Genomic DNA, 17,738 nt, shown 5'->3' on the forward strand with positions numbered 1-17,738 from the left:
AGATCCAATTTCAGAACATCTACTGTGGCCTCATGGGCAACAATCTGGAAATCACTTCCTTCAGCTTTTCTGCCAGTTGATGCAAACATTTTTTTGGTACCACAGATGAGAAAAGTCAATGGATCAAACCAGCCATCTGAAGACGCTTCCTACAGTTCTTTCTATCTGGAATAACTGGGGAAAATGGAGAAAGTTCTGATACCTTCTTGCTTGGTTTTTTGGGGTTTTTTTAATCCTTCTTTATCAAGACTTGAAAAATATCCTGTTTTCAGGTTTCCAGATGGCCCCAGCTCTATGATTATTTATTGTGTGGACATGAGGAGGCTGGTTGGCAGTAAACAAAGGTCCACAAATTTTCAAAGGAATTCATACCACTTGTTGAAAAACTAATTAAGTATCATACAGACTGGATGCATGCTACAGTGATTGCAAATGCTTTGTGTCTCAAGTGCTATCTTAGCACAGACATCAACTTTATAATTTTAATTTCCTTACACTCACCCTCTCTTCAGTTCCTCCCGAGTGATTTATTTGGGCTTTTCAAGTGGTATAAATTAGCATAAATTGAAATGTCAATATCAGGAAAAAAAAATAAAAATCAAAAAACCCCTAAAAACTCAAAAACTAATCACTGTTGGGGAAACTATGTGTCTTTTTTCAGTTTCCTGAAGAGTCCTTATTTTATCTAAGGCAGCATTAGCACTTCAAAATGCTATGACCTCAAGTAGTTTAGTTAGTCCTGTAAAGCATAAGGAACTGCAGTTCACGGCTTAGAAGACTCTAGCTGGTTTGTCATTCCCGGTTTCCCATTCTTATAGTTCAGGAGTGGATAAATCTCATGATTTCTATGGCCAGGAGAGATGACAACACATGGCACAGAGCCTTGCTGGGTGACAGGTGTCCTGAGTGCAGATGATGGGCTATGACCGATCCGGCAACCTCACATCAGCAGCTGAGCAACCACATTTAAGACTTGGTCAATCACAGGATCAACAAAGAAACAGACATTATTTCAATTTAGCAGCACTGCAGCCTGCCTGCTGGTATCCAAGTCGCATCCCAGAGGAAGGGTGGAGAATATGTCTTTTTTTGCGGCTTATACAGAAGAATTTCATGCAGTCTTAAAGGACTGGCTACTGTTTTTGTGTCACATGGAGGATGTTCAGATGGTATTGTAGAATCACAGAGTCATCTAGGTTGGAAGGGACCTTAGAATCATAGAATCATAGAATTACCCAGGTTGGAAGGGTAATTTTTCAGATCATCCAGTCCAACCATCAACCTAACTCTGACAAAAACCATCACTAAACCATATCTCTAAGCACTATGTCTAGTCCAACCATCAACCTAACACTTGTCAAAACCACCACCAAACCATGTCCCTAAGTACCATGTCTACCGGGCAGAAGCAGAATAGAGGAAATTACCTCTCTTATGAGCAGCTCATTGCTCTGAGTACAGACAAGAGGCAGGGAACTGGAGATACCCAAGAGAAAAAGATGATCCCCAACACAATAAGCTTTCCAGCTAAGGTGACAGGGATTAGACATACAGACAACAGTGATGTACTAGATGACACTGGTTTACAGGAGGCTTTTTAAAAGCCATGGGGCAGTGAGTCAGTGCTATTTCTACTTCATCTTGCCCCTTTTCTGGTCTTTAAGAAATCCTCCATTTATCCTTGCCATCTGTGACATGAAATCAAATCCAGGAGCAACCATTTGAGAAGTCATAAGCACGCCGTTGAGAAGCAAAGGTGCTTTTTCTGTAATTATATCTGCAAGGGAAGGAGGACGGCTGTCTTTCTTCACTGTTCATCAAATATCCTAGCATTGTTTGACCAAAAGTGCTAAATAAGAGCCAAGTGCCACAATGTATGATGATAGCGGTATTAATGAACTATAACTAGGAGCAGCCAGGAAACAAATTAAGTGTTTGGAATCAGTTTTCATTTCAAAGTGCAATCACTTCAAATCAGCTGCAGCACTTTGCACATGGCTTTTGCAGCCTGGATGCTGTTGCCAGATTTTTCCCACAGCTGTAACTCTCTCACTCTGACCTCATGATCTTCCTGCCCACAATTCGTTAAGCCCACCTATTATCTTTCTTCAAGTCCTTAGACCATAAACTCCCATGCCGTTGCACACAGGGTCTGTAAGCGCTAATCTTTGATTGTATACTGTCTAGCTTTCCTCTCTTACTGTTATTCCATGCCAAAGTGAGGAGCAGGTTTCCAGAAGTGGCAGGAATCAAACATTTCAGAACTGGGAGCTCCATTATTTCAATACCGCAGGTGCATGATTGCTCCTCGAGGCTCATTACTTCCTTTGCCTTCAAGGAAATCGGAGACCTTGAAAGGATCGATAAGTACATTATTACTCTTGTTCAATTACATTCCTGCCTGATTCTGAGCCCTCTGAAGGAAGCCATTCATTGGATTCAGCTTTCACGAGCTGATTGCTACACAGCCAGGCAGCTTAGCTCTGAGGTGGTGCCAGCCGTCCCCTCCTTCTACAAGGTACAGTGCTGACAAGGGTAATCAGAACACCTCGTTATCTGAACGGCAGCAATGAATATATTAGGGACAAGGCGCAAAGACGGCAAAACTGCTGAATATCCTTTTTGACAACCTACGAGCTCTCCAATTGCTCAACTGTAGAATTGCAGCAGCGTTTAGGGCAAGAGAGATTTCACTGCATATTGGTTGCTTTCTTCGATACGAAGTTCTCTCCCTAGCTCTTTTTAGAAAGGGATGGATTCCCGTTTCCTAAGGCACACTGTTAAACATCTTTGCATGTATGGCCTATTTTTATGCCATCACAAAGAGAGACAAATCTGGAGCCAGCTGTGTTGGATTCTGAGCCTATATAAGTAAAATTTCTCAAAATCAAAATTTAAAAAACAAAACAAAAAATATGCTTATTTTCCAAACTTACTGCACAAAGGGGAAAGCCACCTCTCCAACCTACTTGTCTCCATGTTGGTGACACTAAGCCCAAAGACCACATTCTCATCTCAGTCAAATTGGCATCAACCTGTTCATTTTCCATCATTGCCCAGCTGACTTCCAGTTTGAAGCTGCAATACTATAACCCTTTGCAATCCTGTCTACCATTAGTGCAGGCACTTGAAGCAAGGTGGGTGACAAGACTTAGCTTCATTTTTCTTTCGGAAAAAGAGACTTTATGATGATTTGGAAGCTCTTGCCCTGCCAGAATCTTTCTGCTGGAGGAAGTTTCTTAATCATACAAAGATCTAGATATTAGTTTCAACCTGAAAGTCCACAAAGTTTGAAATGGAAATTAGATGCTTATTCTAACAGGGGACAATTAACTATTGGAGTTTATTATGATGGGATGAAGGAAAAACCTCCACTGCCTGAGCCCCTTATTCAGAGTTGGATATCCTTCTAAAAAGAGTGGTGATAAGTCATTAAGCAGCAATCTGAATTAGATTATCAAACCATGCGGAGCATCCACCTAAGACACCTTTCTCCGCACCTGAGCCTTGGCATCTGTTTATTGTTTTGGTGGAGCTAACGTTCACAGCACTAATCCATCACACTGAGCTTTACAAATATGCAAATCCTCACAAGCTTTTGCTTAAAACAAAATTCATTATATGGTATCAGTGGCCATCTGGAGGCTTTTAACAAGACTTCTACAGGCAGCCGTGTGTTTTTCCTCTACAGAAAAATTCAGAGATCAGCAGGATATAGTCAACCTGCAACGCAGAAAGGGACAAATGCTACCAGTGTCATTTTATCACCTCCAGTTCACTCTTCTGTCAATCTTTGCCCACTCTGGATTTTCTTCACTGTCAGGAGACCAGAGCTTCTTTTCAGCGTCTCAGGGAGAAATGGTCTAAGAATCTCTTTGCTGGATAGACGAAGGGAGAAGTCCCACTTCAAGCAATGAAAGCTTTGGAGGGATTTTCTAAAGCGTCCTTATGAAGTGGGGTAAAACTGCCACTGACATTCAAGGAATTACTTTCCTTTCTCTTCCTGTTCAGATATACTTACCCAAGATACAATCTTCAGAATAACACAGGCAAATGGAATCACTCTTCACCTCCTACGATCTTACAGGGATTTACAGCCCACATACTCCGCGCTGTGGCTAGGACCCAAGGCAATGGAAATGTCCTTGATCTCTCCTGCTTTCTTCTTGTAGAATGTCATAAATCCCCAGGGTTTTGGCCCTAAAAGTATTAAATTTGTAAGAAGATGTTGGGAAATGTTTGGAAGTGGAAGGATCTAGACTGAATGCTCTTACTCCATTTCTGCACTGGCTTTCTATTACACGGGTGGACCAACTGCTGGACCCAATGACTTTAGTGGGCATCTACTGGCCTATGTTAAGCGAAAATCTAAGAAGGCGCAATAATGCAATGCCATGTGCGCAGTTTGATGAATGGAAAAAAAACAACCCAAACGCACCAAAACTTTCCTCAGGATGTTGCAAATGACACAGATCAGCAATTCCAGTAGCAGGTGTGTCTTTCTCAGCATTTTCTCCACCGCTTCTCCTTACAAGTTCAATATTTCCTCAGCTGCGCTGTTATTTCTTGGTTCCCAGAGACACGTTGCTGCCTGACAGACAAAGGGCTGTTTCAAGCTGTATCCTGCCCTGCTGCAGGAAAAATCCTGACACCGGTTTTGGCTAACCTAAATTTCCTTTGAGACATCTCTTCCCCCAGGTGTTCAGTTTAGTAGCTACGTGATTTTTCTGGATGATCTTATGTTTTACAAATAGTAAAAACTACCCGTTAGTAGAGAATGAACCAGGAGAAGGCTACTCGAGACTGCGTGAGAATTGCAGCCTTTAGCTAACACAGTTAAAATTTACAGATGGTGCTTTGAAGGAATGACTTGGAACAGGGCCTATCTTCCCTCTGCACAACAAATACCCATTGGAGCGTAGGAGCAACACTAGATAAACGTGTTAATTAATCAATTTTCTCTAGGAAGATATCAGAGAGAATGGTTCCCAGACAATTTGGCTGGCCAACTGTTTCTAAGATATAAGAATTGGATGTGATTGACTGGGTTAAAGAAGCAAAGGGCGCAGACCCACACGGCTCCCACAAACCACCGCCTAGATTTACCCTTCCCATTTCAAAACACTGCTCTAAAATACCTCTCTGGGGCAGATTCATTTGATGGGGATAGATTTATGGAAGCACTTTCCCACAGCACATGCCCATTTCACTCCAAAGCAGCTCCAGTTCTGAGCAATAATAAAAAGTAAATTACATTTATTAAATCCCCTGATCCCACCTTTAAGGATTGCCAGTAACAGCATTTTCAGAAAAGGAAATGTCTCTCTCAGCTCCAAGTCTTTCCATTTCTGTTGGAATTTAAAGAGGGAAATAATTTCTTAAGCAAAGATTTCTGCCAATGATTGACGTTCATGTTAGGCATGGTTAATATTTAATAAAATGTTGAACACACCATGCTATATTTCAAATTCTTCAAAGACTAGGTACTGGATGAATATCATATGAGTGAGATTTCAATTTACCGACTGCTCATTGCCACTGCTCCAGAGTGTGAACTTTTCAAATCGCTTTGTGTTTTGGGGGGGATTTTTAGACGGATTCCTGTTAGAGAAGTGATGTTGGAGGAGATAAAGTCTCTCTTGGAAGCAGGAGGCGTCGAGATGCCAGTCACACACAACACCCAAACCCTTCGCATTGGCTTCACAGTACTCCTTTGCCATTTGTCTACAGCCTTGGAAGGACTCAAGAACACCTTCACAGGCCTGGAACAGAGGTCCTGCTGTCCTACCCCAGGGTATGGCGCGTACAGGGTAATTAAAGAGCATTATAAGGATAAGGACGGGTCGTAGAGAAAAATGGTTCTTCTCTGATATACCCTCCCATCATCTGCTTTGGTGACTGTGCTGATTTTAGGAACTTCCCTTCTTGGATAGGACCCAAGTCACTGTTGACATGCCCCATATGCTTGATAACAGAAAATCCAAGAAACTAATGTGCTTGCTGGATAAGTGTCTCCAGCATAACAGTCCTATGGGAAGCAGCGGACACCCGTTGAAGGACAGGACACAGGAAAGGTGTTTTCCTTGTCATTGTTTTCTCCTCTGTGCCAAGATATCATCAGTCCCTCATTTTATCAGTTCATCACTTCCCATGACAACTAGATCTACTTTATGAATAGCCAGAAAATAAGCCCGAGCCAGACCACTGGTTTCTTGCTTGAGCAGCTTGAAACTGTTGTGGATCCTCATCTCTTGTAAGTAGAAACAGGCAGGGGCGTTGGACTAGATGATCTCCAAAGGTCCCTTCCAACCCTGACCATTCTGTGATTCTGTAACTCTCAGTGATCTCCCCCCTATAGGTCCTCTTCTCTTCCAAGCAGAGGGAGGACTGTGAGGTTTCATTGTCGCAGTGTCATGTCCACCACCCAGCAAAGCAGCTTGCAGGAGCTGTGCATGATCCTAATTATAAAGTTCTAGTAGAATCTTTGGCCAGTTTGGATTGATAGCATCCCACCTTCCCACTGAAAAAATCTGATAAGACCATCTCCCACCAGTGCTTTCTGCTCATTCCTAGTATCACAAACCAGGTTCTGCTTTTAGATTCTCATCATCATCTTTAAAGTCCTTAGAAAAATGAATCAGACCTCCTCAGCAAGGCCATTTTTCTACTGCAAAGCTGCAACAGCTGTAGTTAACAGAGATGTAAGGGCTGAGACTTTGCCAGGATGATGGATGGTTATTGACTCTAGAATTCCCTGAAAGTAGTTGTATGGTGCAATTCATGTCCAGCAACGGCAGTACATTTACCAACAGTGATGGAAAGAGACTTACACTCCAAATTTATCCGGAAAACCCACTGTCATCACAGATAAATTAATTCAGATCAAAAGAAGGCAAATGAAGAGGAGCAGACTGTCAACAACAGCCCTTCATCCTCCCTGCGTTGCCACAACACTGTGATGATGAATGAAAGGATTATTAACAACAGATATAGAAGCAGGAAACCTGTCTGCAGTTCTGAAATTTTACCTATTTTTAAATTAAATCACCTCCAAATAAAGAGAAGTGTTAGCTTTTTGGACACTTATATAAGAATAGATATGTAAACACACCACCCAGCTGTGGGATTTTTTGTTTGTTTATTTTCTTGTTTGGTTTTGGACAGAGTCTTTATTGGAATTTGACCAGAAATCATTGTAGACGTGCCAGCATTTTGGAATAAAAGTTCCAAATCTTTTTCAGGTCTCTTCCAAACTAAAGCCTGGCCTGTTAGGCAGTGCCTGGTGCTTACACACAGTGGTACTGACCTAGCTGTGACTGCAGAAGAAGATCACTGCAAGGGCTGAAAGGTTGAAGCTGCCAGGGATTTACTGAGGGAAAAGCCCTTAGATCATTTATCTCTGAAGATGTATTTGCTGTACACAAGGGAATATCAAAAGTATTGTAATATAACTATGGTCCTAACCCATTTAATGTCTGACTAAGCAAGAAGAAGATTTAAAAAAAAAGCTTTTCAAAATTAAAGGGTATTAGATGAAACCTTAGTTTTAACAGCCTCCCTCCTTTCATTTAACTGCTTTGATCTTCAGGTATAAAGAGTCTCTGCTTTAAAATAATTTGGGATGTTTTTGTGGGAAGATGACAGAATTGTTGAGGTTAGCAGGGAAATCGCCTACTCCAACCCTCTGATCAAACAGGGTCAGCTAGAGGAGTTTGCTTAGCTGAGTTTTGGATATCTCCAAGGAGGGAGACACACAACCTCTCTGGGCAGCCTGTTCCACTGTTTGGCCACCCTCACAATAAAAACAAACAAACAAAAAAATACTTTCTTATGTTTAAATGGAATTTCCTGTATTTCAGCTTCTGGCAGTTGTGTCTTGTCCTGACACTGGGCACCACTGATAAGTATCTGGTTTTGTCTGCTTTACCTCGTCACATCAGGTATTTATACACGTGGATAAGATCCCCCTGAGCCTTCTCTTCCCCAGGCTGAACAGTCCCAGCTCTCTCAACCTGTCCTCGTATGTCAGAAGCTCCCTTCCTTTATACTTCTCCAGTATGATCATATTTAGATAATTGTGAGTTACTACCACTGAATCCTGACCCCACCTGCTTGAAGACAAGCCCAATGTCCTGGTTTGAGAACACTTTCCAAACCACAACACCTAAGAGCCTACATGAAGACAAGCCAAAGAGCCATCCATGGAGGAAGAGAAGATAGAAAGAAAACAGAATGCAGCTTCATTCTTTAAGTTTTTCTCCTTGGTTGCTTCACTGTTGGGGAATTGCAAGGGCAACACATGGTCTTTGAAGACATTAAGAAAGCACACTGCATACCAGAAAAGGGAAGGCACCTTAGATTATAGAACCATAGAATATCTCAAGTTGGAAGGGACCCACATGGGTTATCGAGTCCGATGGCTAACCCAAGTTTGTAGAGGCTGTGGTCAGCATGGAAAAGAAAGATGGAAAAGATGAGACTGAAGGAGCAGTAAGGCAGGCACTCTGCAAAGTGTCTCCAGTAACAGAGCGGTACAGCCGATAGGGTTCAGGCGAGGACCAGCCATTAAAAGCACTGGTGAAGTACTTCCAATGGTCAGTATGACAGCAAGACAAGATAAATTAAAAACTGTGTAAAGTAACAGGGCTTACACATTAAGGACTTCCTCCATGAGTAATGGCAGCAGACATGAGCTTGCTACTGCATAATAGCTTTACAACACAAAAGCTTGTTTCCCCCGGATGTCCGCTTTTTTCAGAAAACCAGACATGCTTTTACCTCTTGACCTGGCTGTCTTTCCTTCAGCACTGAGAAAAAACTGTCCGTAGCCAATAGAGATTCGGCATCCCCTCTGGAAAGCATGGAGAGAAATTTGCAAGACAATGTGGTGGAATCTTATACTACTGAAATATATGTCCCATCTCCAGGACTGGCAGACGAAATGCTTTCATAGCATTTAGTTGGCTGAATGCTTCATTTCCCCCCACTTTTTTTAATAAACACACATATTTCCCCTGGACTGCCAGATTATCTTCAGGTGGGTGCATATCATTGGTCTACATGTTTTTTCTCATTATCAACTCAACGCTCAGACTGATGTCTGTAGTGGGTTGACCTTGGCCGGACACCAGGTGCCCACCAAGCCGCTCTGTTGCTCCTCTCCTCAGCAGGACAGGGGGACGAGAAAACAAGATGGGGAAAAAAAAAACCCTCTTGGGTCAACAGAAAGGCATTTTAATAAAGCAAAAGCGAAGGCTGTGCACAGAAGCAAAGGAAAACAAAAGATTTTATTCTCTACTTCCCATCAGCAGGCAACGTCCAGCCACTTCCCAGGACGAAGGACTTCAGTACGCGTAACGGTTGCTCCAAAAGACAAATGTCATAAATAATGAATGCCCCCCATCATTCCTCCTCCGTTCTCTTAGCTTTTATTGCTGAGGAAGCATAATATGGTATGGAATATCCCTTTTGTCAGTTTGGGTCATCTACCAATACAAAGCTCCTCATTATGAGGGCTGCTACGGGGAAAATTAACTCTACCTCAGTCAGACCCAACCCGCTGCCAAATTTCCCTCTCTTCTAGTTGAGGAAAAAAAAAAACCTCTGCCATTTAGATATGGAGGATTCCTTTTTCTTTTCAGCATCTCTATGATTTTTTTCCCCCACAATTTCCAAAAGAATTTGAAATAACCTGAAGTGTAATATGTGAAATCAGGTGGGTAAGGCACAACGTCTCTTGCTGGGAATCTGAGCTGAAGTCCTTGTGCCAGATGATTCCTGCACACAACCTATTGCTGGTGAAGACTCCTGCTTTTGGTGACTATAGTTGCCATGGATTTAGGAAAACCTCTGTGATTGATGCAGCTCAGAAAGGTTCTTGGAGGAAACGATTCTCCAGACATCGGTGTCTGAGTTTTAACACCAAAATGCATTTCATAACTTTTCTCTATACAATAACTTCGGAGTTATTACTTCATAGAAATATTGAGAGAAACCCCTGGTTTTGTGACCATTTCCTTGAAGACAAGTTAAGGGGGAAAATAGGGCAAGTTTCTGGCCATCTGTTTTCTGACCATCTTCCTACGTGTACAGCCGTCATCTAGTCTTTAATAATCATGAATAATTTTGAAGAGATGGCCTGGTAGAAAAGCATCCTGTATCATTCCTATGGTTTTAAGTAACAGACAGAGCTAAGATACCTTGAGATCATTTATGTCTGTTATTCAGCTGAACAGAAACACTGACTAACACAACAATATTTGTCTTCTTTTGGATCCCTGGTTCAAAATGATAGCAAAAATACATCAAAACACAATGTGAGGGTACGAGATATGCGTTACTGCAATTACACGTGGCAGCCACGTTAATTAGTCAGCATAGTTGGTGGAGAGGTGAGATTATAAATTTAAACTGCCTGTGTCACAACTGTAAAAAGCCAGAATAAAAGCCAAAAAGACTTGTGGGAAAGAGATAATATTTTAACTATCTTTATTTTGGAAACGTTCATCAATTGTGAAATGCCATAGGAGTTAAGAAAACATTTTATCTACTAAAACTGATTGAGTGTTTCTAATCTGTAGAGAGGAAATTCTTGCCTGTTGCTATTTTTTGTTTCTTCAGAAAGATTTTCTCTCCAGAGACTATACCAGGATTCAAGCCCTCTTGAACCATTGCTACCAGCCATAAGCTTGAATATTTTGTTTTGTTTGTTAAGGAATAAACTTGTTATTTTGTCCCAGTTAGTTAAATGAACTCTGCTTTCTGCACTGATCCCCCAAGCCCAGCAGAAAACAAAATATCAGCACTCATTTACTAGAGAAAAAAGATCAGAACTGGAAGCTGGATTCTGCTGTTTTTTTAGCAAGAGATTTTCTTGCGTTTGCATACATGAAAGGAAGCCAACTGACTTACCTACATCCTGCCTTTTGGTTGCTTTGCAAAAATATCACTTTACGAATGGTTTAAGAACATTTGCCTTCATCACCGCTCCAGGATGAACAACATAACCTGCCACAGGTTGATTCCATTTTCCTGTAAGCATCCATCACCCCTTGACAGCTCCAAAGTTTTGAATTTTTTAAACTATGATTTTGGAAAATGTGAACAATTTGGTTTCATTTCCTGGGTACACACCAAAACCATGGCTTTTGAGAGCAGCTTATCAAAGGAAAGAGGAGTGATAGGGGTTGTACCAACTTTGTCCTCCTCTGCCTGACAAGCCCCTGCTTTTCTTCTCCACAGTCTCTCCTTCACCACAGCCAAACAAGGAGCATGTCCCCACACACCACCTGTGACATTGCACAGGTCTGCTGCCTCTTTTGCTGTGGAGAACGGGGTATCTCCTACCACTGAGAGAGGGCTCAGGGCTGTGGTGGTTCCCCAGAACATATTCCAATCTCTCACTGCTGTGGTGGGGCAGCAGGTCCAGCTCTCCGGAGCTTTCCATCACAAATAGAGCACCTCTCCTATGAGGACAGGCTGAGAGAATTGGGATTGTTCAGCCTAGAGAAGAGAAGGCTCAAGGGAGACCTTAGAGCCCCTTCCAGTACCTAAAGAGGCTATAGGAAAGATGGGGAGGGACTGTTGATCAGGGCATGTAACGATAGGACAAGGGGTAATGGTTTTAAACTGAAAGAGAGGAGATTTAGATTAGATATTAGTAAGAAATTCTTGACTGTGAGGGTGGTGAGACATTGGCCCAGGTTGCCCAGAGAAGCTGTGGCTGCCCCATCCCTGGAGGTGTTCAAGGCCAGGCTGGATGGGGCTTTGAGCAGCCTGGTGTGGTGGGAGGTGTCCCTGCCCATGGCAGGGGGGTGGAACTAGATGATCTTTAAGGTCCCTTCCAACCCAAACCATACCATGATTCTATGAATGTGAGGGCGGGTTTGTTTTTGTTTTCTGGGGGTTTTTTTGCAGTATTTTGTGCTGCACACACAAAACATGCAGAGACTCTGACTACGCCACAGGCTGGACTTGCAAGAATTTAACTGATGGAATTATTCCTCACAGAAATTTCAAACAGTTCAGGCTGTTTTAGGCTCATATTGGCTATGGTTGGAGGAGAACACACAGAAGACATTCTGGAAAATTTTGTGCTAGGGTTAAAAAAAACCAAAACACTGAACACTGGTCCTTCTTTGTTTGCTGTATTCAAAATTTTTGTTTTGCTATTCTGTAAAAGTAAGCAGACTTCTGTGATTCCACCTTAAAGATATACAGAGGGAACGGTACCCCAGAAATTGTCTCCTGAGACAACATCTAACTATTTCAGTAGGAAGTTCATATGAATAACATTTTTCAATGAACAGCACTCACTTATTGTTGCTTTCAATGGTAAGGTTGGGGGGGGGGACAACATTAACATTAACCTAAGATAATATTCTTGAAAACCTCTATAAAACACAAAACTCTCACAAGTCAGCTGATCACCTTGGCCTGAAAGGGACAAACTTTAGTTGTCTCTTCTGGCCAGTTTTATTCATAATCATACCCAATCTAAATTTTTCTCCTTCTATAAATTCAGTCTCATAAAAATTCCTCTCACTCTCCCTTATTTTGTCTTGTTGGTCTAGAAAAGGGCTACTTTACAAAACACTCTGTGCCTGTGTATTTACATATAGCTTAACATAATGAGCCACTAATCTTATTTGAGGCCTCCAAGCAGTATTGAAATGTAGATTGTTATTAATAATGATAGCACTTACATATTACTGTTGCTGAAATGGCAGTCCTTCCCTCCCTGCTTGCAAATGCTGTATGTTAGCTGAATTTCAAATGAGTGTGTCAGGAAAACATTATCAACCACAGCAGAAACTCCCCACTATACTAGACATGTTCCTTCTTTGAATGAATTCTGGTGGTGCAGATTCCTAAACCGAATAGAAAAAAAAAGGCAACATTACATATTGGAAACTTCAGACCAGGGTTGCAGTTGAATTGAGCTGATGTAAGTTAGGCAAGGCGAGACACCACCAAGCCCGATAAATCAGAGAATACCTTTGCTGTCTCTTCATCTTCGCTGCTAAGTGATGGAAAGGTTGTTCACGAAGGTCCTTGATCCCAAGAGGCAGGATGCACCGCACAGGCAGCTGAGCTGGGAAAGAAGCCATGGCCCCCTTCCCAAAGTTGTCCAACTCTGTTGGCCACGAAGATGCCACTCTGAAGGAGCCACCTTTAGAGTAAGCTGGCAACTTTGTCACACAACAGTTTTCTACCTGTAAACAACATTTCGTGGAAAAGGAGGCATTGTGCTGAAACATGTTGATTTTGGTGAAAGATCCGACGGGAAAATTGGAGAAACAGAGATTGTTTTGACTTTCTCATTTCACTCTGATGTTGAAATGTTTCAGTAAAGCAGAGATGTTTTGTTTTGACTTTCTTACTCTGTTTTATTTCACCCTAATTTTATAGAATCATAGAATTGTTCAGGTTGGAAAAGACCTTTAAGATCCTCGAGTCCAACTGCTAACCCAACACTGCCACGTCCACCACTAAACCATGTCCCTAAGCACAACATCTACACGATCTACAATCCTTTCAATACTGTGTTTATATATTTGCCTATTATCATAGCAGTTCCTTGGGCCATCTGAAAAAATGCTGAGATGAAAGAAAATGAGTATACTTCTTATTTTCTCTGAATAGTATCGATTACTTGACGACATAATGTTTGTACAATCACTGATGGTTTTGATGGCTTTTTTTTTCTTTTCATTTCACTGAAGTTTCATTTTGCCACAAAAGCAATTTTCAAAATGGCAGCTTTTCCCACAGAAGGGAACATTTATTTACTGTCAAAACGAATGTGCTACACTAACAGTGTCTAATCACATTCAGCTGCCAGGACAACTAATTTGCCCACTGACTGGCCATGGCTGCCCTTTCTCCTGCTGACCTACAGGGCCTCGTTGTACAACGTTCCCCTTGCATTGGAGTAAGTCATCTGGCCTCTTTGCTGGGAAAATCAGGTACTTTTGCTCTGCACTGTCCACAGAAGGCAGCTTTTGACTCCTAATTCAATGTGATGGAAAACCATAGCAGCAATCAGGTTAATTTTCACATATATCCTTGCGAGATTGTGCAGGCGATCTACGGATATCTCCAGCGGGTTGAGCAGGCTGGTTCTGAAGAGCCTCCTCATGGGGTTAGTGGATGGTGGCAGCGTATCTCCACTGGTCTTACCCCCAGAGTGCCACCTCATGTCAGCATTTGGCCCAAACAAGTCTCAGTAATTAGAGCTAGAGAAGATCTGTACATTCAGTGCCGTGGGAACGGGATCTTTGCTGACGGTTTGCCTTTGGTACCTGATTCCTGGAAGCCGGGAGAGGCAGCCTAAGTCTCCATCTGGCAGTCTAACGATTAAATACTAAGCTTAACACCAGGTCTGTGTATAATGCTGTGTCCCATGCTATAGCCCACGTGAACGCAGATCCGGCAATCCCTCTGTTAATTTCCACCACTGTCCCCGAGCAACAAACCTCCCTCCTATTCTGCGTAGCCCAACTGCTGCTTTCCAATGCTCTGGGGTGTGATTTCAGGATCCTCTGGTATCCATCTTGATCTTTCCTGTGCTTTCAGATGTATAACCATTTCTCCCCGCTTAACTCTTAATATTCTTCATACACACCATGCATGAAAACTCGGCTGTTTTATTCAGGAGCGGTTGTCTCTGGCCGTACTTCTGCCAAATAAAACACCAGCAGCATAACGATGCTGTGGCATGGCTTCAGTTTTAATGCTCTGACAAGGTTTTTATTACTCCAGATTTTGACTAACATATTCATATTTCTAGATGCTTTCCTTGTTCTCACTTTTATTTCCGCCTCTGTACTGCTGTTATCTATTATTACCAGGTTGCCACAGTAACTGCATTCCTCAACACTCCTTATTTGTTCCACACCAATTGTTATATGGACTGTGTTTGTTCCCACTGTTGCCAAGATCTTGGTCTTTTTTCTTTTTTCTTTTTTTTGTTGAAACTTTCGCCCTTATCTTCTCGCCTTTATCAGCAATTTGGAAGCTTTTGGAAGCTTTTGGAAGTTCAACAAGGGCAAGTGTAGGGTGCTGCACCTGGGGAGGAACAACCCCATGCACCCGTACAGGTTGGGTGCTGACCTGCTGGAGAGCAGCTCAGCTGAAAGCGACCTGGGAGTCCTGGTGGACAACAGGATGACCATGAGCCAGCAATGTGCCCTTGTGGACAAGAAGGACAATGGCATCCTGGGGTGCATCAAGAAGAGTGTGGCCAGCAGGTCAAGGGAGGTCATCCTCCCCCGCTACTCTGCCTTGGTGAGGCCGCACCTGGAGTACTGTGTCCAGTTCTGGGATCCCCGGTTCAAGAGGGACAGGGAACTGCTGGAAAGGGTGCAGCAGAGAGCTACAAAGATGATTAGGGGACTGGAACACGTCTCTTATGATGGAAGGCTGAAGGATTTGGGTCTCTTCAGTCTGGAAAAAAGACGTCTGAGGGGGGACCTTATCAACACTTATAAATACTTAAAGGGTGGGTGTCAGGAGGATGGGGCCAGGCTCTTTTCAGTGGTGCCCGGGGACAGGACAAGAGGCAATGGGCACAAACTTGAACATAGGAAGTTCCACCTAAACATGAGGAGGAACTTCTTTACCCTGAGGGTGGCAGATCACTGGAACAGGCTGCCCAGAGAGGTGGTGGAGTCTCCAACTCTGGAGACATTCAAAACCCACCTGGACGTGTTCCTGTGTAACCTGCTCTAGGTGACCCTGCTCTGGCAGGGGGGTTGGACTAGATGATCTCCAGAGGTCCCTTCCAACCCTATGATTCTATGATTCTATGATTTTGGCTGCATGTCGTGGGGCGAGAAAGAAGAGAGGTACCTTCTTCTCCAAGGCTCCGTATTCTCATTTCTCACTGGAAATATTGCTGTTTTCTGAGGCAGTTGGCTCTTGCGCATCATTCTCAGCAGGTCATCGAGGTTGCCATGTCTCTGACCATCCTCTAAAGAGCAAGGAGGGTCCCTCTTCAGCCTAGTGCGGATCACCTCCCTCCACAGGACCGCTCTGAATGTGAGTTACAGCAAATTGCCCACCCCAGCCCACTTTGCCCAGTCTGCAATAGCATCCCCACGAGCAGCACTGGACAACCCCAAATCCCACTCCACACCAGTGCACGCTTCCTGAAACTGTTAAATGAACTCCTGCAAGCTCTGCAAGGGGATCTCCTTCTCTCTCTCAATCTCTATGTTTTGCTGCCCTCTCCTGCTCAGCTAGGAAACCTCTCCAACCTTTCAAATCAGGGACTGCACAGCCCCCCTGGAGATTATAGGCTCCCTCATATGTACGACAGGCCTTGCCGAGGCAGAGCCTCCCGGATGGGAGGAAGGCGGCAGAGGCAGCAGGCAGGTACAGGGGATTAGTGGAGACCATGATTAACGCTTCCCAACTACCTGTCTTGGGAAGAAAGCAAACTTGTGGAGCAAATGCTCTGCAGAAGTAGTAATGAAATGCTTCTCCAGCTTGACCCTAGCTGAAGCGCCGATGGGGGCATTTCCCAATACCCATGTTTGTCTTCATGGCAGGGAGGATGTTTCTCTCCCCTTTTTGCCCATCTTGCTCTTTTCCCTTAATTCGTGGGGGCTCATGGTGTGGCAGTGGGGAGGAGGACAGGGACACGCTGTCCACGTTGCAGCCACCACTGCAGCAGAGCCCCTGAGGTCACACTTTGGAGCTCCCAACCAGCTTCGACGATGTGCTCCACTCCCCGAGCAACAGCAGCGGCAAGGTCAGTGACTGCAACGACCTGAAATGGTAAAGGACAGAACCGCCACCCCCTTCAATCAGACCCTGTGCCCAGGAAACACCTACCGGCATGTAGGTGTACCCGTCTCAGCAGTGTTATTGCCTACCAAAGTGGGGATTACTCTCCATTTCAGATGTGACTGGAGTGATTTCACGGTGCTTTTACTGATTTGTTGATTAATGACCCTGCTGTGCTGCAGAACAAAAACCTTAGGGTTGAAATAGAAACCCAGCACGAAGGGCATGAACTGCTACGCTGCTGCCAAAGCATCAGGAATGGAGCCATTTCCTGACATTAAAAACTAGCAGAGGTAAGAGGAGGCTGGGGCTAGTTTTACTGGATTCATGCACTTTGTCCCTGAGGGGAAGGCAAATGGTTTCCTCCAACTCATTCCTTGTGATCAGGCGTTAGGACGTCACAGGGGAATGCAGGCAACTGAATCATCTTCTCCCCTTCCTTCACTGCTCTTGATTGATGTTTCTGTTGAACTGAACCCACGGCTTGTTTTAGACACCAAACTCTTCTCCCTACCTACCTGAAAACAGATTGGAAAAAATTTATACATTGCAATATGTGATTTACATTCACAATTTCCTTGTGTGATTCATAACTCTATGGAGCCATGGTAAAAATGCCAAGCAAGATACCACTGACAGCAAAAGATGGAATTAAACTATTTTATTAAATAACATTCTCCTTCAGGAGTATTAGTTTAAATTTTTGGAAAGGCTAACTTGACTAAACAGTCATTGAAGATGTCTACATCTTTCGCTCTGAAAAAGGAACAACTGAGCTCATAACAGGTAACACTGAAGGTGTACATCCAACTTCCATTAAGAAGATCAAACAAGGAAAGGTTGCTATCCTACACGGAATATAATAACTAGCTGACTAACAGAGCCATTGGGTGATGCTTGTTCCATACATGCAGAGAGGAGAGACTAAGGCCAGGGTGGTACTCTGG

Source organism: Rissa tridactyla, chromosome 2 (genome assembly GCF_028500815.1).
Source record: "Rissa tridactyla isolate bRisTri1 chromosome 2, bRisTri1.patW.cur.20221130, whole genome shotgun sequence".
NCBI lineage: Eukaryota > Metazoa > Chordata > Aves > Charadriiformes > Laridae > Rissa > Rissa tridactyla.